At 33.6% G+C, this 24,608-nt stretch overlaps 1 protein-coding gene and 1 long non-coding RNA gene across 10 annotated transcripts in view; one reads left to right on the forward strand and one right to left on the reverse strand.

Moving 5' to 3' along the window:
- The window catches only part of LOC145678452 (uncharacterized), a 78,588-nt gene extending 70,757 nt beyond the window's left edge, over positions 1-7,831 (forward strand). Inside the window, exon 3 of the long non-coding RNA XR_014130397.1 lies at positions 7,012-7,831. This is a non-coding gene — a long non-coding RNA (uncharacterized LOC145678452). The remainder of the gene's footprint in view (positions 1-7,011) is intronic.
- The window catches only part of LOC145678450 (neuronal acetylcholine receptor subunit alpha-7-like), an 829,132-nt gene that overhangs the window by 245,614 nt on the left and 558,910 nt on the right, over positions 1-24,608 (reverse strand). The gene's annotated exons all lie outside the window — the stretch shown is intronic.

Here is a 24,608-nt window from a genome sequence, read left to right on the forward strand (position 1 = left end):
ATATTCATTTATTCAAATTCAAACAAATCCTCTACTAATTGGTTCTATGAGCAGAATTGTATTAACTATAAATCAAATAACTTCAATCACCGACAAATGGGGTTAACTTCCATAGTTGGGCGTCCGTTTCCAGCAAAATTTTTAAAATTTACAGGAAAGATATGAATAATTTGATCGTTTGTGTGCTTGATAATATATAAGAGTGTCGAAAAACCTGTTTATTTGTTATATATAAGCGGTTCTAAACATGGGAATACAGCGAGCGGAGCGAACTACTTGGCGCAAGGTAACAAAACAGTTGCATTGTGGGAAATAAATGAGCATTTATGTTATCAACATGGCGAATGTACAAGGGCAATGAAGTAACAGTTTTAAAATTTGTGAAGCAATACGTTGATAACGAACAAAATCTTTTAAAAGTTTGTGAAGAGCACGGATTAATGAACCTAGTAACAAATTGCAGAAAGTGTGCAAAGGAGATAACAGCGAAAAAACGTAGCAAAAGCGGACGCCCAACTTCGGAGTAAATGCCGACAAATGACCCTCTGATTAAAATAAAAATCTAAGAATTGTTATAGAATAGTATTTGGCTGTAGGTATATATGTACCCTTTTAGCTCATCGGTGTTTCTGGAAGAGTTGTAATAATTCTAAGAATCCATAAAATGTAATTTTTACTTACAGAAGTAGAGATTAGTTTGAATAATTTGACAAAAATGAATATCACTGAATAATTCTAACAAGATAAACAACACCCTGGATACGTTAATAATAGGAATGAACTTGAATAATGTACAAATTAAGATTATTTGCTGAATACGACTATTATTATATTAAACAACAATTATATTAAAATATTGCAAGAATACGATATAGTATTTTCATATTTATAAAATTTCGTAACAGTAATAATTACGACATGCCAATACACTAGTAAACGTTGAAAAAAAAAAAAGAAAAAATAGAATGCATTTACTGAAAGAAACTTGTTACGTGTTAAAATTTTAAACCATTTAACCTCATTTCTGATGGGGAAATACCACATACTGATGGGATAAAAATGTTGCATTCTACGACATTATGATCACTCATCGGAAACAAATGTGGTCAAAAGACGAGAAATATACTAATTGATATATCATTGAGCTGAATCAAATGATATGCATTAATACAAAACTTTATGTATAGTTCTCGAGAAAATGGAGAAAAACGAATTTTCTTTTTAAACCTCAAAATTGATGGTGTACGAGAATCATACCATTTATTGAGATGAAATTTATATAGAAGTATACTCTTGTTAAGTTCTTCATATGGCATTAGCAGGACGACAGTTAATGAGATACATCGTAAAATTTATCATTAACTCTTAAATCTTAAATTCTGTTTAATTTTAACATCATTCAAAGATAAGATATATCTATTACTCGATAGATCATTTTTAACCGAACAATGCAAAATGGTTCTGAGTAAATTACCGTGCGTAATTTAGAGAAAATCGAAAAAAACGAACTTTTATGGCGCAAAAAATATATCGTTCGTTGTCAATAATAATTATTAGTTTTCATTTTGCTGGAATAAGTTGTTATATATATTTATGTATTTTTGACAAGCAAAAGATACACAATTAACTAACAGATTGTATCTATTGCTGTGTGTTGTTTCCTAAGGACGATATATATTTCCATTTATGCACATTCTCCTTCTAACCTTTGTCTGAATCAAAACGTCGCGGTTAAGGACAGTGAGCAAGGTGAGCTGATTGTATTATACAAGAGCTTTTTTTTTTTTTTTTTTTTTAAAAAAAAAGAAGTAAGGTTCGATTATCAATACAACACAACTAGTAAAGATAGTGCTATACATTTGTGGCTATTATTTCCTCTGCACACATTAAGCTATATTTCTACATAGTTACTATGTTCGTTTAAACATTCACAATAGCGTTTGACAAGTTTTTGTACGTCCAAATCACTCACCTGGGACGGAAGCCAATTTGCAACCCATGATTACGGCAAGTGCATCATGATGGAAGAATTAGTGGTATGAGTAAGTGGGAGAAAACGGGTGTACCCCGAGAAAACCTACAGACAGATGTTGTCCATCACAAACTGAATTTTGTTTCTTTTGACAATCAGACCTATACTGCAATTGATACTACTTGTCCTTTCTGACAGCTCGCTGCATGCACGTTGTGCTCAATGCTGTGTTGCCAGCTTTTGCGTCCGGTATTGAAACGCGAAATTATTCATTGCAAGTAAATCTCAGTTTTATAAAATTAAATGATACAAAGAGAACTAAAAAGAATGCTCTCAATAACCAGCAGGTCCATTACTCAAGTTGACATTAGGCTAAAACAATGGGCATTTGTTTATATTTAAATTGGCAACGTGCGGAAAGGGTGGAATATTTACCATTGCAGAGCGAGAGAAATGAGCCACTGTAATTGGCTGAACGTGCTGTTGCCATAGAAAGAGTTCTTCTTGCTTGATTGTTGTGACCACGTACAGGCAGAAAAAAAAACAGAGTCAAGCAACTGTGAGAAGGGACAAGTTGTATCAAATGGGCTGTAACTTCAAGCCCTTGTATATCGGCTTTATATTCCCAAGTTCGGAAGTATACTTTTCTGCAAAATATCATTTCTGCACTTAAATACATATGCAAGTAACGTTTAATGGAACATACAATGTAATTTTTTTTAGAACTAGGGAAAATTATGGAAACATACATATATTTTCTTCCACTTCAAAGAACAACTAGTACATTGTAAAAATATGTAAGAAAAGAGGTTATAAGCTACGAATGTTAAAACAATACACCGTGTACCATACAGCGTTATAAGCGACGAAACCAAAATCGCATGTCAATGTAGAACATTTGTTCATTTTGGAAGCCCGTTCAAATCTTTAGTGTAATCAGTGTATTAAGAGCTCTAACGTTATTAATTATTATGATGATTCTATTTATAATAATTGCTATATATCACATTTGTATAGAAATAAGGAACTGGGTTTAGGAGTTAATATACTTTTATTTCTGGAATGATGGAAAATAAGAAATAGTTCAACTACCAATCATAGCTTTTCAATCCAGCCATTACTGTGTTAAGGCTTACTATGCTTTCATCTCATTAACCCATTAGTGCCCAGAATTCCCCACTGGTATTTTAAAAAGTTTTTTTAGCCTATTTGGTCCTAATAGTATTCTAAAATAGATATTAGAATATTTTTGAAAAATATTTAATTTTTTCTTCTTTTTAGCCCGGTAACTTAAGTTGGCAACAGGCACATACATATTCAAAAAAGGGAACATTTTGAAAAGTTAAAATTTTGAGGGAGAAAATACATTGCAAAAACGTAACTATTAAAATCAAATTAATATTTCCTTTACAGACCTCCAATCCTTCCTTCTGGAGTCTTTCAAATCAATCCAGCTGAGTCTTTCTCCTCAAAACACTTTGTAACCCCCCCCCAAAAGCATTGCTAACTTCGAGTCAATATATTATACAAAGAAAATGCAACGATGCTATGACGAAACAGACTCCAAAGTTACTTCGCGGTAAAAACCAGTAATGCAAATTCACGAATTTTTGTGGTATGACGAAAAATTGCCGTGGCCTATTTCCAAGTTTTCTTAAATACTGAGAAAGAGATATTTCTCAACATTACTCACTGTTGAAAAGTTGTATTCAGAATTGAGAAAGCTATACTGAGAAAAATAGACGGAAAGAGAAAAATACCTTGTAATTTGGAAGGGCTCTACGTTAATCTAGTAACTTCCAGAGATGTTTTCCATTCTGAGGAAGGAGCAGGGGTAGAGGAAACTGTCTATAGGCCGTCAAGGAGATTGAACTTGGGTGTTACATGAAGTACGAATGTTGTCTATGTTTTTCCTGTCTAGTTACACTTTCGCGTTCACTGTCAATTTGTCTGGATTTTTCACCTTCTGTATGCTACAATAGTACGAATACATTATCCATCCAAAGCCCTTTTTATGCGTTCACCGTCTGAATCAATAGCACTCTGCTAACAACTGATACTTACTTCCGCTGCATGGTGTGAGGTCCAGATTCAACTGGCATAGGATACGGCTAACGAGTGACTTATCGCGGTTTCAGGAAAAATTCGTATATGGTTATAGCAGTTCCTCCCAGCCAGTCAAGATTCAACTTTTTTCGCAGTGTAATTCCATATTTACGAAGAATTCTCGGATAATATGCTTTCTGACGGAAACAATATGCCGCAACTAGAGCTCAGCGTTTTCAAAAGGCGTTGTCAAGCATACTACGTAACAGATTAAACCCCCGTGGTTAATATGGTGATCATATCGGCAGGTACATTTACTTGTTGACATGAGTCATCATATTAACACAAGTGTTTTATTCATTAGTACGATCGACACGCTGTCCATGAACACCAAATTCTCCGGTCTTGGCTGCTGTTCAAACCAGAAAGTATATTATCCAAGAATTTCCCTTAAATCTGGAATTATTTTACTCAGTGCACATTCAGAATAGCTCCCAATAAATTAAGCACAAATATGAGCATTGTTCATAGAATTGAGGAAGGTTGTGTTATACTGCAATTTAGAGCAAAATTGAAGGTTCCTCCTAATTCGGGAGATACCAATGAGTGCAAGTATGGTGGTGGTGGTGGAGCTCCACACATACTAGATCTCGGCCTTTATAAGAAGTGAAATAGATAGGAACAAATTCAGAGCGTCTTTACACCACTTTTCCTTAGGTATACATCAGCAAAATTGAAACCAGAATAGAGCAGGAAATAAATATCGCCCCTACTCACAAGGTATACATTCGCGAAGTGTTCCCTCGGGATTCGTGTAGAATTGATTCAAATGCAAAGTCCTCCGCGGCCCAATGTGTATTGTACTAATTTTAGCGGCCCATACTGGTAATTTACATATTTCTGGGCCTTCATATATCCGGAATTTAGTCAACCACCACTGTAAAGCTCGGTCGCAAAATTGCTTTTAGTTTCTTTAGATATAATTTGACATGAATGTGGGTATATGCAAAACAAATAGGATCAAGTACTGCTTCTCTGACACGTGTTACACATCTCGGGCGCCATATTGGATCCGCTATATTGGATTCAACTATCGGTTTTTCAAATAGGAATAGGTACATGTGATACATCAAATTCAGGGGCCGCGGTGGCTCAGTGGTAGAGCGTTCACCTCAGGTGCTTGGGGTACCGAGTTCGATCCAAGCCCCCGCCAAGTGAACTTTGTGATAGACAAACACCGCATGCGTGGGTTTCCTCGGGATTCTATCGTTTCCACCCACTTTCTTCATTCCACCACTTTATTCATTACTCATCATCACCGTCTCCTTTAGCCTAACCGGCATAACCGTAGGACGTAAAACTCAAAGATTTCATTTCATTTACATCAAGTTCATATAAAAGTTTCTCGGAAATTCATTGGTGCAGTTAATTTTAACGTAGCTTGTACAGTTTGCAAGGTATTGCATGTTGAATGTCAGGCACTTTACGAATGTTGAAAAAAATAGATAATTGTGCAGTTCCCCGTGCGTATATGTAATCTTTTAAACGATTTATTGTTGACGAAATATTCCCTGAACGTAAATACATACACACACAGACATAAATACGGAAATGGTAGGTCTTCACCCAAATCTGATGGTATCTTCATTTATATTAGGCATTTTGACCGTAATAGAATACTTCCTTGTTGTGGTATAACATGTAAGTAATACACAATCACTCACAGAAATGTAATAAGATTATGACACCAATGTTGTAAAGACTTTGTTTATACCTACAGTCAGTGGCGTATTAACGATTTTGTTTCGGGGTTTTGCAACTTTATTTCTAGAAATGTGAAAATTCTGCAAGATATTTCATTTACTTTAAGATAGTAAATACAATTTGGGGGGGCGGCTAAAGCCCGGTAGCCCCCCCTTAAATACGCCACTCCCTACAGTTTTCTTGCAGTTAGAAATTGTTTTGATTTGTCAACTTCGTTACCTTAACTGATATTACCCTAAAATGTCTATTCGCGAAGTGCCTGGAGGAATTTAATATGCAATATCTTCCAAACGGTACCAGCTTCGATAAAATTAACTACACCAGTGGATTTTCGAGAAAATTCTACATGAATTTGATATATCACTTACACTTATTCCTATTTGAAAAACCGAAAGTTAAATCCAAGATGACGGCCGGGGTGAGCAACATGTATCAGAGAAGCTGTACTTGATGCAATTTGTTTTGCATATACACACATTCATGTTCATTTACATCTAACGAAACTAAAAGCAATTTGTGTCCGAGCGTTATAGTAGTGTTTAATTCCGGATACATGAAAGCCCATAAATATGCAAATTACCCGTATGGGCCGCTAAAATTAGTACAATACACATTGGGCCTCTGAGAACTTTAAATTTAAATTAATTTTAAACGAATCCCGAAGGGACACTTCGCGAATGTACCTTGTCAGACTCGATTCGAGACTTTTGGTTGGTAGGTTTACGCCTTACCGACTACACCACTGCAGCTCTTGTATTTGAGATACTGTTTACAAATTTACGTCAAAATTACTCAAAAGTGAGTATTTGTAAGATATATTCCGGTAGTAAGGGTAACTTGAACAGAAGTTAAACGCAATCGAACATTCGGAAATTACATTTGAGGTGTTCAAGTGATAATATATCAAACTGCTCTGTAGCGACCAGTACTCATGTCTATATGTATAATTTGTGGAAGTCGTTCTTATTTCCAGAAGGTATGCCTTCAAAATAAGTGGACGTTTTAACATTTATTCAATTCACCCTTACAACCCGAAATGCCTCATATGTATGATAGATGTTTTTGATTAAATTTCATGGAACGAATTGTTTTCAAAACTTACTGCATAATCTTTTTATACTTTATTTTTTAAATAATTACTTTCCTTTTCTTCTAACTTTTATACATTATATTAATTTCCAACTTTCCAAAGTTAAGCAATGATTTTCTAGATGTGTTTATTTTTATAGATCCAATTACATTAACGAGATGGTGCTTGAATCATCACTGGGTAATGATTTCAAATTCAATTTCCAGAAGAAAATAATATAAAAAGAGAGATCCTACAAAGAAAGTTAATATAAAGAAGGAACTTCTTTTTCTAATGAGAATCTCAAATGCATCTGTGGTAATATTAAAAGGAAAAGGACGGCAGAAGATAATAAAAGGAAGTTTGGTCGATAGAAGGTGCAGAAGCCTTGTTTAAACTGGAACGTCGTTATATTATTCTTTCTTACGGTGAAGAAGCCCTTTGCTAGGGCCAGCAAAAAATTTATTTACTTAAAACACATCATGCAAAAGACAGTTATTATGTCTTAGTACAGTTAAATAAGACCTTCTGGTTTGGAAGACCTTCATTTGTTTAAGAAACCATTTAACATAGGAGTCAGTAGAACATTTTTTTCAGTGATTTTGATACTTCCTCATGATGATCTTCTTTCGCTTGCAATTAGAGAAAATGAATTGTTGAATTGTAAAACTTATTCACGTCACATTGTACCCGATGGAAGTCTTAATTTAATGTTGGTAGCAAAGGTTTAACTGATGGTCACAATTATTTTTATTAGATCATTTTGTCAAGTATATTGTGATTGTGCATATTGGTCAAAATTTGAAACTTATTCGATGCAAACTTTTAGAACTTTCTGTTCATAATTCCTCAGAACTTAAATGAATTTAACATTCATTCACAAGCTTGGAAGGAAAACGCTAGGCAAAAAGTGATGATGCAAGAAAAGGAGTAAAATGTTTTTCAATTTCTCGAGTGGACTGTTGTGTTTAATTATGTAGATTTAGAGTGAATTTAATATCAAAAGTAAACTTTGTTTCAAATAAAAAGCATTTTAATTTTTTAAAGTGTAACAAGAATTCCTTTAATCATACTATTTATAGATACTAGCTGAAATGCCCGTTCTTCGCACGGGGAGAATATATTTATGAGAAACATTTGAATACCTTTCCTTCTCAGAATATTTATTTCAATGAAAATTTAATGACAAGATAATCTATTTTCGGCATAAATATTAAAACAATCTACTCCCGTAGAATACCCATCCACTTGAAGTGGTTACTATCTTCAAAAAGTAATCTCAAACAGGTCATACGTTTTCCCGACTCTGGAAACTATGAAATTGACACATTTATGACATTTTATTTTTTATTCCCTCACTTCACCCTCTGCAGATAGGGATGAACTTGGACTTAAACGTCATCTGGAGTTTCACTATTTATTTAAGGAACCCTGAAAACTATGGGTTCGACACTAATTTCGGTCGTTTCTTATCATTTAATATATTCCCTCTCAGCCCCTCCTAGGAATGCTAGGAGGTCTTACTCCAATTGGGAGCTGATCTTAGACTTAAAGGCACCAAAATTGGCACCAATTAACTGAGGGACCCTGAAAACTATACGTTCGAAACTAATATAGCTGATTTTCAATTATTTTTACATGTTACAATCCGCCCATCAGGAGTACTAATGGGGGTTGAATTTGGATTTAACTGGCATGGGAAGTATCCCTATTCATCTTAGCGACCCCGAAAACTATGGATTTAACATTACTATCGGTAATTTTCGATCATTTTTGTGTCCTTCTCTCACTCCCCTTAGATGTACTACCGGGTCTTACCCCAACAGTACTCTTTTTCAGACTTAACTAATATGTGTACGAAGTTTGGTTAAGACTGCTTCAGGTGTTCCAGAGTTATGATGGAACATATACACATTTATATCTATCTATCTATCTATCTATCTATCTATCTATCTATCTATCTATCTATCTATCTATCTATCTATCTATCTATCTATCTATCTATCTATCTATCTATCTATCTATCTATCTATCTATCTATCTATCTATCTATCTATCTATCTATCTATCTCGTATATTAATTTCGTGAATGCTTACCAGTTGTATGTACATAACTGTTAGGAGTATCTTCTAGAAATATGAATATCCCACCATTAGGAGACCACAATTAACAATAGATATAATTAGTTAGTTAACAGTCTATCTTTTACATATGTACTACATAAACAAATAGTGTGTTGCAATAGATTAAACATTGCCAGTTAATGTTGGCAAGGAAGTAAATTTTTAGCGTCAAAGAAATGAATTTTTCTTGATTTTCTAAAAAAAATATGCATGTCACTTTAACCTCAAATATGTATTCAACTTGACGTCATCTATTAATTGTTACGGCGGAGCTCATGTGGTTCGGATTCCACGTTAATCAGTAAGTCCTGTCTCATATAGCCTCGCTGCTGAGCGGGACGTTAAACTCAAAATGAACTCAACTCTATTGAATGTCTGGAAAACTGAACATGAGAATTCACACTGGTGCATATCGTTTTAATCAGCTCGGTAAGTTCTATTGATTGGATTTTTCTCGGTGTTCTCCCTTTTCGTCCCACATTTTTCGTACATATGTGCTCTATTATACTATATACTAATTTTGCTTTCAATTCTCAGTCGTAATTACTCAATCTACATGATATGTAAATGATACAATTACTCGATTTCTCAGCTATAAGCAGTAAGGAAAATAAACGAGTTATTATTTATTTTTATTTTATACTTTCCTAAATTAACAGCACCATTATTCTTATTATACTGTACATAGTTGAGAATGAAATAGGCCTACTAATGAACTAGAGACTACTGGTACGGCCAGCACAAAAAATATGGTTTCTTGTGAATAACTATGGTACAAATGCAAGAATTTGAATTATGTTGTCTTTGCTATAGCGAGGAGAAACTCTCCATTACTTTTTGGAATCCGCACTGAAATTGCTTCTGAAGTTATTGTCAAAAATAAAGGATAGAAATGCATTTTTACTTGCAATTGTACTGTCTTACATACAACACGCCTTTAATTTGTTAAACATACAACACATCTTTATTCTAACTGTAGATGTATGGATACAGAATTAGTGATTCATAGGTGGGAAAATATTCCTGATGATAAGTATGTTTAATGTATCCGTCCTTTTACTTCACTCTCCTGTCAGTGAATCCTTGTACTTCTAACTACTTTTCGATGTAAGTTTTGAAATTCAAGTCTTCTGATGATTTCTTTGCAGCTACAGAAGCCTTGCGTGCTGGTATGGATGGATTTTGAGACAACACCGTGTGAACTGTGTCAATGTTTACAAGTCTAAGAACACTACCGGGACACTATCGCTGCTTTCACCAACATATCATCATAGGTTCAACCTGTTTTGCGTTCAATTTATGTCAAGAAATCAATCTTTTGTTCGTCACAAATGTTGATATATTATTATTATTTCCAAAGTAACTTGGAGGAAATGGAGCAACCCTGAAGGCACCTTGTACCAAAATAAAAAATCCAAGTATTCAATATATTCTTCCTTTCGGCGAAACAAAAAATAAAAGTTTCATTTTTTGTTTCGAGTTAGCTGCTTCTTACTCTCCGTTTGACAAATTACTTGCATATACTACTTGGTACATATACTTGAGGTTATGAATAATTCCGACTTATGGTGATAGTTAGTTTTTCCCTCGAAACTGAGTATTCAAACTTTACGTTTGGACATGAGTCTAATATATTACGGTCATAATATGATAATTAAATGGGAGGATATTTCGTGCAGTAGCTTGTGCATGTGACTTAAATGAAGCAACATAAAATAATAAAGTTGAATAGAAATATTTTTATGCAAAGTTTACGGTAATAATAATAATAATAATAATAATAATAATAATAATAATAATAATAATAATAATAATAATAATAATAATAATAATAATAATAATAATAATAATAAAACATTTGAAGTAAGGAAGGATATGGAAATTTAATATCTGTACCATCAGACTACTACTCACATTTAGCATAAGAATCATACTTAAGATTCTAATACAGCAGCTGAAAAGTCACTAGAAACTATACACATCTGCTCTAGAAACTACATGAAGAACTTCAGAGATCAGTTATGTTGGAATTGCCACATAACAAAAGATCTCAGAATCTAAATGTGTTAGTCATCAAATAGCCATAATGGATGAACACTTGATGCGTTCATTCTCAAGAGGAGATTAAGTAAGAAATAATAACATTAACAATGTTCTGTCTCTTGTGCTTATAAATTACCTATGATTTTTCCTTTTTCGATGCAAAGAAGTAGATAAAAAATCGCATTTTAGTTAGACCGAAAATAAGTTCACTTCGCTAAGCAGGATTATTTTAAACTACAAAATAAATGGGCTTGATTGCCACTTGAAGCAACACCATAAAAGTGAGGTAAGACATAGATTGAAGATTTTCATAGAACTTTATTTATATCTTTTGTAACCATTTTCCTATCGTTTTTATGACAATAAGATTTTTTTCGTATGAGTCTGTGAAAGAAAGTTGGTAAGCGAGAAAGTAATATTAAATCCACAATTTAAACAGCAATTTCATACAGGGAGAGAGAGAGAGAGAGAGAGAGAGAGAGAGAGAGTGAGATCTAGAGACAAAGAAAGTTTAAAAAAAAAACGCAAATGGAATCACCCCTAGTTGCTAAGTGTTCCCGCAGGAGCAGTATTTGCAAATGGGTTTTATGAAATGGATACAGAATTTATTGCCTGGACTATAAAGATATTTTCACACAGATGGGAGAAAGAAAATTCCCGAATGTGGTAGAGACGGGAGGAATATGGAAGTACGTAGGCGATATAAGTGAGAAAAAAAGAATTAGATCTGACAGATGTGAAGTATAAAACGTAGTTATAACATTTATGGATACATGCATATATGGTATGCTCTTTTTTTCCCGTGTGTTTTGTGATGTAGAGGTACTCAAGTATATTAGTATGAATATCACTTAGTCTTCTTCTGAGAGGCAAGCAAGATTTTTATTATGATACTTCTGTTCTGAAAGAGATAAAACTCTTTTATTATAATAAAAATATAATTGAATATTGACATCTTAAGTAATTAAGAGTTAATATTTCAAGTAAAATCGAAAGTTAATATAAAAATGATTGCGTCTCCCCAACAGAAAAAGATATTTATTTAGGGGAAAATGTTGACAATTTATTTGTACAAAGTAATTAAATAACTAATTAATACTATTGCTCAAGAAGCCCAAAATTTTTCCAATGGTAACACACATCCTGGTATATCAATTATAAAGGCTGACGAGGGAAATATACAGGAGGGAAACATTGTACAACATTCTTATCAAACTTCATACACTAGAAAGCCAGTTTAAATATTGAAGATGGGTTTAAATAAATCATAAAGTTCGAGAGGGAATATACTTGTCTACTAGCTTTTACGTCGAGAACGCCATGAAACAAAGAGATGCATTGTCACCATAATCATTCAATTTCGTTCCGGAAAACAGTATAAGGAAAATAAAAGATATCACCAAGACTAGAGACGAATGGCACTCATCAGGGTTATGGCTTATGCTGATGATGTAAGTTTGATAGGGTATGCTATGCGAACAATGGAAAGAATGCTGAGGTTTTATAAACACTTGCAGGTACATAAGTTTGTAAGTGAATGCAGAAAAGACCAAATATATAGAAATTCGCTTTGACCGTAATATTGCAAATTAGGGATAAGTTAAAATATCATATAAGACTTTCGGCAAAGGTGATACTTTCAAATATCTATGATTAACACTAACAGACCAAAACTATATTAACAACAACAACAACAACAACAACAACAACAACAACAACAACAAAGAATGTTAACTGAAAGCAGGAAGTTCGTGTTATTGTTCAATCCAATATAATTTGTCTTAGCGAATTCTGCCCAAAAATTTGAAGCTTAAAATATAAAAACTATAACTATACGTGTTGTGCTGTATGGTTGCGTTTCTACTCTACTGACCTTTCATGTATTTATTCGTAGAAACGTAGTGTCCTACTAATTTATGTCCTTCACTTGATCTTTCTAGGAAGAGGAAAGATCAATCACAAGAACAGTCTACGTATCATACGTGAATTACGTACAGAAACTTAATTTGCAAACACATAGAATATTTGTCTTTGCAGACCTTTGATTACCAAGCTACTGGCCATCAAATTTGGGATGTGAGTTCGAATTCTTACTAACTGTTATTTAGAACAAGAATTAGGGAATACTTCTGTTAAGTGTTAATTTGGAATTAAACGTAGACTACATGCTATGTGAGCCTATAACAAATCATTGAAGGACGATTTTCTCCACAGTAGAAAATGCATTAATATTACATACTAGATGTTTCATGTCTACTATCCACTTATTCTACTATCAATCCGATCGCATATATCTCTGTATGCGCAGTTCAGCGTTGCAAAAAGCAACTAAATACTCTTTGTTAGTTCGTTGATTATAAACAGGAAAACATGGATTTCGTATCATATATAGGAACTCTGTATATATATGTCAATGAACTATACCAACAAACTCTAAAAGGTGATTCCTCACATCAAAATAAGGCAAAACGTTCCTATGGACCTGTGGGGAAAAGTGCATAGTGGGGAAAAGTGTTGTCATAGGCTGTCCGAAATCGGGAAAAGGTCAAATTTCAAGAAGCACTATTTCGAGTTCGGGAAATCGTGGAATGATTTTCTTATCAGGAAAAGATATCAGGCGTAAAGGAAGTCACGCATACACAATCCAAAAATGCATATTTCATTAATGCTCAATGGGTGTGCAGAGTATTCCCTCCTGAGCAAAATTCCCATACATACCATGAACCGAATTTTGAGATATGGTCTGACTTTATGATTGGTCCAAAGTAGGAAAACAATAAGCCTTGACAACAGTGAACACGAAATCCTTTGGCGCGATGTCGGAAGCGTTGAGGATCGTCAACAGCACGGTCTCTTGTACTCGGGATGCATGCTGCGATGTTTTCTTTCATGCTCATAAGTGAAAAAAACATGAAATATACCTTGAAATATACATTATTCCGAACACACACAACACACACACACACACACAAATAACATGGAGCTGTCGGGTCCTAACATTTCTGACTTCCCTCCGAAGCACTGGATGTCGATTGTTGTCAACGCTTACCTCATGCCTACTTTAGACCCTCCTTGAAATCAGGGTATATCTGAAAACTCTATTGAGAGCATATTTGAGAATTATACCTTGTATAGAATACCCTGCTCACCCATTGAAAATTGATGTAATACGCATTTTTGTATTGTCTATGCAAGACTTCCTTTACGCTGGTAAGGACCATCATCCACAGTTTCTGGAATTCGAAATAGGGCCTGTTGAAATTTAGCTTTTTCGCGATTTTGGACAGCCCTAGTTCTCAAATTATGAACTTTTTGCAATATGTCCATATGAACATTTTCTCTTATTTCGATGTGAGGAATAGTTCAGTTTGTCGGTATAGTTCATGAAGAATATGAACTTTGAGCTCCTACATTTTCTTAATCTGTTTTAAATTTCTTATTGAATAGATACAAATTGGCATTCAGTTAATAGTTCTTCTTAATCTTTTCTACGTTTAAACTACCTATAGAAGTAATGAAATACTGTGAAAACAAAGTAAACTAACTTGTCATGACTCTGTTACCTATAAAACTTTGATAACGGTCAACATATTAGATCCAGAACTAATATCTCTGACTTTTCAAATTGGAGCTCTTTTTCTTTCAATTCAAGTAACTCACGATGATTGGTCAACATCAATAATTATACACTTCAACACAAGAGACGTGCATTACAGACAAAAAAAAAGGAAATTACATATTTCAGTTTGACGTTCCACGTTATGCCTGTTAGGCTAAGGGAGACGGATGATTAGACAAGTGGATGATGATGATGGAGTAACTGATGAAATGAGAATGTGGAAGGGATCTGGGGACCTCGAAAAAATCCATGGACACAATGTTGTCCATTACAAACTTTGACCAAGGATCGAAGCAAGGACCCCGTGCACCAGAGGTAAGATATACCACTGAGCCGCCCCTGCATCAAAGGGAGATAATCAAACTATTCAGATACACAGAGAAAGGTTTGTAATTTAGTTATTATGATCTTTGTACTAAAGAGGATGGATTAATATTATGAAAGTGAACGATTATGAATCCATTTGTAGAATGAGAAAGTGAAAGGATACGGGAGTGTCTGGAGAAAAGACAGCGATACAATGTAATCCGCCACAATTTCACATGGTCTGAGATCAAACCAGATACCTTCATACCAAAGGATAGTGCTGTATTACAAAACCGCTCTCAGACACATGTAAGAACAAAACTAATACTAGCATATTTCTCCTTACAAGTAACAAAAACTGATGATCTTTACCTTTGATGCTTCATTAGGTACAAAAATGAGAAACCGGAGTTTATTTTGTTACACCTTTGAGGTAGAGGGAAATTCAGAGTATACACCAAATGCTACCGTTCAGCCTAACATAGCGATGCGCTCTAACGAATTTTGTGTGTGTTTTTTGTACTATTTACATTACTTTGAGTGCAATTTTACGCCTAGTTTATGTTTTAGTTGCTTTATTTGTGTACAAGGAAGGATTAAGCAAATATTACAGGATAAAATGAATTTCTCAGAATTACTCATAGCTAGTAATTTAAAGGAAACTGACAATAATATAATTATGAGACCATAATTATTTTAAAATACTTTTATTTTATATGTAAACCTTTCAAGTGGGTAGTAATAGGATTATCAGATCACAGAGTATGAAAATATAGAACAATTTTCTCAATGTTTTTCGCTTCTCAGAAGCAACTAGAAGATATATTATCTTGACTAATGAAAATACTGGTAATGGTAAAACCAACAGCAGTCGACAGCAGTCAAGATGAAGCAAGGAATGTCATTTGACATATTTACAATTAACACTTGCATTTTAATACCTAGGTACAATTTCACATATTTTATGAAGCACTATCAGTGTTTAAGTTCTTAATTTTTTATTTAGAGTAACACGTTGGTGGAATAAAAATGTGATTTATGAAGTCATACGGTAATGTATTAGACTTTATTCTTCAATTAGTGTAGCTGTTTTATTGAAATGCCAACCGGTGAAAACTGTCAGAAGCTGAGAAGCATACAATAACACTATGTTGTACATACATAACAAAATGAAATCTTTCAGTTTAATGTTCCACGATTATGCCCTTTAGACTAAGGGAGACGGTGCATAATAGATTAAATAAAGATGCAAATAATAAAGTAATTGTCATGGATTAAATAAAAACACACACACATTCTAATAAATAGCTTCATGAATAGAGCATGCAATGAAGATATGCAAATAGTACTGATATATTTTCCGTTACCATTCACAATTTGCAAATGTACATTGTATAATAGCTTATTTTGATAAAAACTATCAGCAGATGAGACTTTCAGGCAACAATGAATTATTTATTATAATCTTCTATAAGTACTTCCAGGAGTGATTGTTTATTAGCCTTTACATATGTATACTAGATGTCTTGTTCTTGTATTGTGAACTGGAATTTGGAATAATATTTTACTCAAAATAAGTTGACTGTTTATTTTATTTCTAATTAGTTTCTCAATGTGGTTGCATTCATTAATTGTTGTATTGCTTTCTTATTGCAAAAGATTCTTGCTCAAGGTAGTCAGCGAGTCTGTTATAGTCATAGTAAATTTGATATAGTTTGGAATGATGAAAAAGTAGCCAGTAAACATTTTCTTCTGCACCCTTTCAATCATTTCTTTGTTTGTTTTATATATTTTTATTCCAGACAGTGCAACCATACTTCAACTTAAGACGGATAATTGGAATATATATATATATATATATATATATATATATATATATATATATATATATATATATATAGATAGATAGATAGATAGATAGATAAATATAAACATTTTCACATTCATATCCATAATTTTGGAGTTGAGTTGATTTTGAGTTTAACGTCCCCTTCAGGAGCGAGGCTGTATAAGACGTGAACCTACTGATTAACATGGAATCCAAACCACATGAGCTCCCGCTGGGAATCGAGCCCAGGTCTCCCATGCCAAAGGCACTTATGCTAACCACTTAGCCACAAATGAGCTCCCACAATTTTGGAACTGGACCATTTTCTTAAAATTAAATCTATTAACGCTTATTTTACTATGTATCTCACATCATTCCAAACTTTAGTTTATTATCAAATATGTATGATATCAAGTCATTTATATATTCCACTATCTAAACTATCTTGTTATTTAACATGTGAATTGTTACAGACAATTGAGTCTTTCTTGTGGAGGATATGTATTTACATTTATTATTATTTATGTTCATATTATTGATAGATCAATAATGTATTTTGTTCAACTCTCTCTCTGCAATGTGTCTGTTACCATCACTTCTTATTTGTTTGAATACTTTAGAAACAATTAGCATACAAGGAAATTTATATATATCATATAAATTAAGAATTAGATCGTTAACGAATACTGTAAACAACTATGGATACTATACTATAAACACCTAGTGCTGATCCTTTTGGAATACATCTTTCTATACAATCTTCCTTTGATGAAACATTATTTATTTTCACATTAAAACACCTATTTGTAAGTAAACTACTGAACATGTTGAAGAATTTAGATGATAATCCAACATTGGATAGTTTAGTTTAAAACTATTAGTGGTTACTGTGTCTAAATCTTTACTTAATTCCATGTATATTGCATCTGCTTAACTCTTATTTTGTAAGTCACAGTCTTATATATTCAGTAAATTTAACAAGATTTATAATGGTTAACTTTTAATAAACCCAATAAATAATAATAATACATTATTTATGTGTTTATTTTATTTTAATTAATTTCAACTTTTTATAAATGCTGATAATCACTTCTGTTGTAGTATATACTTTTAAAAATCGAAAGGTAATAGAAAATTATATTCTCGAGTCATTCATAAATTTACTTCCTAAGTAACTATTATTAGAAAAACACAGATGAAAGAAAGAGAACTTTGAATTACACATATCTGTACGTTGTTCATTTCTGAAAACAAAATTGTTGTCTGAGTATTTAAAGGTTGTACACAGCATCTATATTTGGGTTTCTCACTATGTGATTAAATAATATATGGTACGCAAGTAAAGCTATTGTTATCGCTGATGTTGACAGCTTTTCTGATTAGCTGAAATCTGACACTATAGATCGTGCGTACGCTATTGTTTGAACCTTCACAATACATGATACATCATACAGAATGTTTTGTAACATTTCAACCAAACACCCGAAGCGTTGCCTGATGCGTTATCGAAATACAGTCGACGGGTGGGTAGCTCTCTTCTATTAAAGGTATAACTAAACAACTCATTCAAGTCTTGTCTTAGATGGAAGACAAAGAGAGAGAATAAAGCGATAAGATTCTTAGAAGCCGAAGTTGACGGAGACAAACTGAAATCAATACTCCCTGACAATGTAGAAAGAAGATACTTTGAAATCTGTCATATTTCTCGAGTTAATGCTACGTAATCGTAATTCATTTGAAACGGTAATTTTTTTGCATCAAAATTTGTTCAAATAATGTAAAATGATATAAGGAAAACAGGTGCATACAAATTATGGGTAAATACATTTCTTTTATTTAGTACTTTGGACAATATTTAGTTATAACTTTAAGAGATAGGTCTCATAGAGCAGTCTTTCAAATGTACTCCTACCATAAGCAATAAAAACGTTCATTTATTTTCGTGAGAAACATATCTGTTCTGTAATTATGACATAGTTTCATAGATAAGATTTATAGACAGAAGAACTTGCAAGGAGAAGGCACATTTTGGTAAGTGAACTTCAGGGCCATCTTTTGCGAAGTGGTAGCGAACATTTAAAGAGTTAATATTACAAACTGGGAGAGTGCAATGGGCAAAAATGACGGAGAAAAACCGTCTTAAAGTTTTCTACTCGACGCATATACCGTACGACGCGCAAACTTATGAAGTGACGGCGTGGCAGTCAGAAAGTGCAAAGGGTCCCGAGTTCGATTCTCGTTCGAGTCAAACTTTTTTTCTTGCTTCAACCAATAAAGTAGGCATTTGTAACTGTAAGTAAAATATTAATTCACCAAATGTTTATAATGAATAAAACAATAGAAATTTTCAATCACTTGTAAATTCTTTTGATGTTCCATGTTAACTAGGAACAAATTTAATCTCTTCCGTAAATATTATTGTTACTGCAGTCGTTGTGTAAAAAATGTTCTTGAAGCTTCAGGTCTACATCTGTTGACATTGTGAGAATTACAAGGGGAATGAGGGTGAAATCTGCTTTGGTTATAGCAACATCCAGTATTAGCAAAGGGCATTTCCCCCCTCAACTCCTTTGTAAATCGCACACTGTCAACAGATGTAGACACGAAGCGTCAAGAACATTTATTACACAACGACCGTCGTCAAGGGCGCCGATCAAGGGAAGCCCGTCTCCCAAGCTCATGTGGGCCCCATGCATTTTTTATGAATATGTATTTTCATATGTATTTTTATTGTTACATGTATTGTTGTATGTATTTGTTATGAATGCCCTCCCCCCACAAATTTACAGAGAAATAGGCGCCGATGACTGTCGTAACCATAATACAACTCGTGATATCAGTATATTTACGGAATTGATTAAATTTTCTTGCTAGTTAACATGGAACATTGCAAGATTTTACAAGTGATTTTAAAATTTCTATTGTTCTATTCATTATAAACATATGATGAATTAATATTTTATTTATAGTTACAAATGGTTATTTTATTAGTTGAAACAAAAAACGAAACAATGATTGACTCAAACGGGAATCGAACCCAGGATGCTTTGCATATGAGTTGCACACTTTGCTCACTCTGCCATGCCGTCACTTGATAAATTTGCGCGTCGAACAGTATATGTGGCGAGTAGAAACCTTTTGAAGACGGTTTTTCTCCCTTATTTTTGCCCATTGCGCTCTCCCAGTTTGTAATATTAACTCTTTAAATGTGCAGTACCTCCTCGCAAAAGATGGCCCCGAAGTTCACTTACCAGAGTCTGCCTTCTCCTTGTTAGTAAAATTGAATCCAGAAACGTATTCATGGGAAACTATATAAATGAATAAATTATATAGCATTTCACCCAATAGTAATAATAACAACAAAGAGACAAAAGTAAATTGTAGAGAAAAATTACTGCACGTTATTTTCTAAGTATTATCCAAACCTACCACGTAATGAGTTAAAGTCAGGAGGCAACTTTTATTCAATAGAATGTGGAAATTTGTATATATTAGTGCATCACATCTTCGTTTCATATAGTGTGTACTCATTGTACACTTGAATTGCGTTTCTTCAACAGAAACCATACAGTAGCCCCTATAACAATATGAATTAACGTCTCGTTCAGTATCGAGGCTATATAAGACGTAGACTTGTATCATAACATGGGACTTGAACTACATGAGCTCCCGTCGGGAATTCAAATCCAGTAGTCAAGGTGAGCACATTAACCATATAGAGCAAGCTAGTTTGACTCATTCAAATATGCATAGTTACTGCTTAATATGAAATAATTACGTTAGGCATATTATTATAAACTGAAATATGCCTCTCTTTTCTATCCACGAATATTTTATTTCTGATTTTCTTTTTTTTAAATAGTTTTACTCCTGAAGCTGAATTAATCCAAATAATCATAATTAAGTTTAACGTTCTGATCTATAATTTTAATTGGTTTAATATAATAGAATTATGCAACTTATATATATATGGTACATTTATTCTGAATGAAGAGAAGAATAACTTTGTTATTAATACATATTTCTACTGACGTGTTGAACATAAAGCACGAAATTTTATGGTACTACTAGATATAAAAAATACAAATATTTCATTCATTTATACAAACTCTGGAAGATCCAGCTTAAACAGTACAAACCTTAAAGACAAAGGCAACGATTATTAAACGTTCTTTAAAAGCGTTGCCCATCAGAGCATGAAATTATGTGTAAGAGAAGTTTCGGATACACATAATGTTTACAGCTCATTGAAAAATTCTTATAATACACCTGTCTTTAGGAAGTTCTGTACATTTATTTGGAAATGGAAGTAGGTAAAACACAAGTGAATTTTCTTTTGCTTTACTAAATTACTTGCACAGAGATGAGACCATATGGTCACTTAAAGATCTGTGGGTGGGCATATATTTTTAAAGACTCTCATTCACTTGCACAAGTTTGATGAAATGGGTGTAGATGAGTTCTTTTTTGTATCACTGAAATGAGAGGCTAATTTTGAGGTTCAGAGATTAACAAACTGCAGTAAATTTAAGTACCGAATAATGAATTTTTCAAGCTATAAATCGAAATGTTGTGTTTTTCGTGTATTTCCCTCTATTTAACTCCTTCTGGGCAAAGAATAAGCCGTCTTCTAGTCAAGAAACTAGTTTCTTTAATTCTATAATCTTATCATTTACTTCTTTTTTCTAAGAGGAGATCAGGATCCAGGTTACCACAGAAAATCGAGCTCAGAACTTCTCGAAAACTGTGTCAATGTCCTAACGACTATAAACAACGTCATAATGGTAATTCCGTGTTCCACATGAGGATTTGTTTCATACTATTTATTTACAATTATCTATTTTTAATTATATGAACTTACCTTGTTTTAACATAAATTTCTTCATAGAGTATCTATATCTCGCTTAATGGTTCTAATTTACACAAAAATTGTCCAGTGCAAGAGAACACTCATCTCGCTCAAGAGAGTCTAATCTCGTGAAGGTAATACTAAAACCAAAAAAGAGAGGAATGAGATCTCCCGTAGGCTTCCCTCCACCCCTGCCGACGTAGCATCTATTTTGTACCCTCCCCCGCCATTCCACAAGTGCTCTGGCCTGCCAAGCCCGGGCTATTGATTTATTTCCTGCACCCACTTACAACCCCAGCATCCAGTTTACCCAACGGCTTCATGTCACCGGAACACACCAGCGCATTGCGTCACGGGGTGACAGAGCTATCACATGATACAGAACAACCTTTTTAATTTACCCAGTATTCCACCTATAGTTAAACAACCTATGCTTACGTGTAGAGTATTATTCATGCACAATCCATTGTAATTAGAATGCGTTAGTATAAAAACTTCCTATATTGTGTATAAGTCCGGCGTTTCTATCTCTATTGTATGTTTTCTATTTGGATGGAATATAAATACTCAAAATTAATAACAATTGTATATTTGAAACGCAAGAACGATACTTTAGGAGGTAATTCTGTAAACCAAGTGAAATCAAAATGTTCTATTAAACATGGGATGAAGAACATGTCTTTAGGACGTAACTAAATGGACAATTTTCTCTTTTCGTTCTTTTATGAGGAGAGAATGTATTAATCACTATTTCTCTCAGGTTGCTTGGATAGTATCTAAATGAAAACCAAAAATTCGCTTTAATGTAGTAGAAAATTTTTTCATGCTTTCGGATCCAAAGTGCCTCAGAGGTAGAATGCTCACTTCTGGTGCGAGCGATTTCTGATTCGTCCCCAGGTCATGTGAGTTTATGATGGAGGAACGTCATGTCCCTAGTTTACCCCGGATTCACCAGTTTCCTTCAATATTCTCATTCCACCAATTCTTTCATAATCCTGCATGTCCATTAAACAACGGTCACCTTTAACCTACAGGACATAAAGGTAGGATGAAGTTTCTAAAATACTACAAATGAACAAAGAGCAGTAATACTTCTCCTAATTTCAGATTGTCAATTGGTGGTTTGTTTTTGTTACCTTAATTTCCGCTCATCCCAAACTAAACTATCATGTATGCTATTTATTGAAGTTTTCGTCCTCTTGAAGTATTTCGCAAGTAGTATGTGTATATCAACAAGAACACAAACGGCAATATATAGTATCTGATAGTTCACAATATAGTAGACTACATAGCATATATAGTAGACTACATAGATAAATAAACAGTCTGTTCCAGTATAATAAAAATATCAATTAACAACGAAAGACATATTTTAACGTCATAAATATTAACTTTTCTCGATTTTCACGAGAGCTACTTATGATAATTTACATCAGGTATATAATTTTGTTCAAGTTGATGTTACCTATTAACTGACATATGTCTCATCTTTGGACAATATGTTGGGTAAAAAAATTAAAATTTAAGACTTAATGATAATTTTGGGCTTTATATTATGAACCATATTATGCACTGTCCTTTTGCTTTGTCATAATAGAAAGATTGATGACGGTAAACTTTAGTTAGCATTAGTTTTATCTTAATAAATTATCTTACAGTTCAATTTTTAGGTTTACAAAAGAAATTTCTTTTTTCGTCTATATTACCGAGAATCACATGAAGGTTTACAGTAACGCATATTTCTTTGTTCCGTTCCACGATATCTATTAACTGATACACACACACACACACACATATACATATTATATATTTGGACATTTTTCTTCGTTAAACGCTAAAAATCTTGTAGAGTTAAATAGACTTCCTATTTGTGAGACATGCTACATGTTTGTGTTATTTATAGATTGTTATTTCCTAAAGCTCTCTGATCTTGAAGAGTGCAGTGATTCAGTGGTAGTGTGCTCACTTCTAATGGTAGGTGTTTCTGCTTCAATCATGTGTGATGTGAGTTTTTGTTGAGAACATTGTGTTCTTTCTTTTTTACTCTCATTTTGCTAAATATTCGTTACTCTTAGTATTCAGATGTTATTTATTGCATTCTTCATGCATCCTTTTAGCTTACAATAGTTAACTATGGGTCGTAATTTAAAGAATTAATTTAATTTAATTTAAATGTCACGTCATCTGATTATAAATTATATGCAACCACTTCACAACTGCACTACATACATCAACCAAGTATAATTCAGTGATTCTAAATCATTGTTTAATTGAAACATATATGTCCTCTAGTTATTACCAGGTTATCATAAAATAAGTATCGCTGTTCAGAGACCTCTGGAAACGTAACCACTCGACAAAATGAAATCAAACTTGGTAGGAATATATTTGGGAACATGCAGAAGCGATTGGTGTAGAAAACAAAATTAGTTCCAATTTTCGCCACCAGAGGTAATTATGGCGCTGTACGATATCAAGTAGGTGCAGCGTGGAGGAAAAACAACACTGGTGTTGCTAAATGATAAGGAAATCTGTACTTACCTCTCCAGGTGCTTACTCACTCCTAAATGTGTTTCAGTGATACGGGTTTGAGCGCCACTATGTGCCAAAAGTGAATTGATGGTAATTCGGTGTTTGTTTCTTTTTCTTCCCACATTCTTTGCCTTCTGATTTAGGGGTCCCGGGTTCATTTCTGGTGAAGACACACGTTAGTTGGATCCCATGTTAACCTGTAGGTCTCGTCCTTAGAACGTCATCATCATCTCATACGGTACTAGTCACCATTGGTTTTCCTTGTCCAGGAACCTTCACGTCAAAGACCTGCCTTTGGGCAGAACACCACATCACCATCATCACCCGTAACACATCACTATACCACAGGGTTATTAATAAGAGTACAAATCAATGCCATACGTCGGAGGGGGGCATAATTACGGCCTTTCTTTCATTGAATATCAATAAACACTGAACAAAAACACAATAATCTCT

The sequence above is a fragment of the Thermobia domestica genome, chromosome 2 (assembly GCF_964235325.1).
Source record: "Thermobia domestica chromosome 2, izTheDome1.hap1.1, whole genome shotgun sequence".
In the NCBI taxonomy this organism is placed as follows: domain Eukaryota; kingdom Metazoa; phylum Arthropoda; class Insecta; order Zygentoma; family Lepismatidae; genus Thermobia; species Thermobia domestica.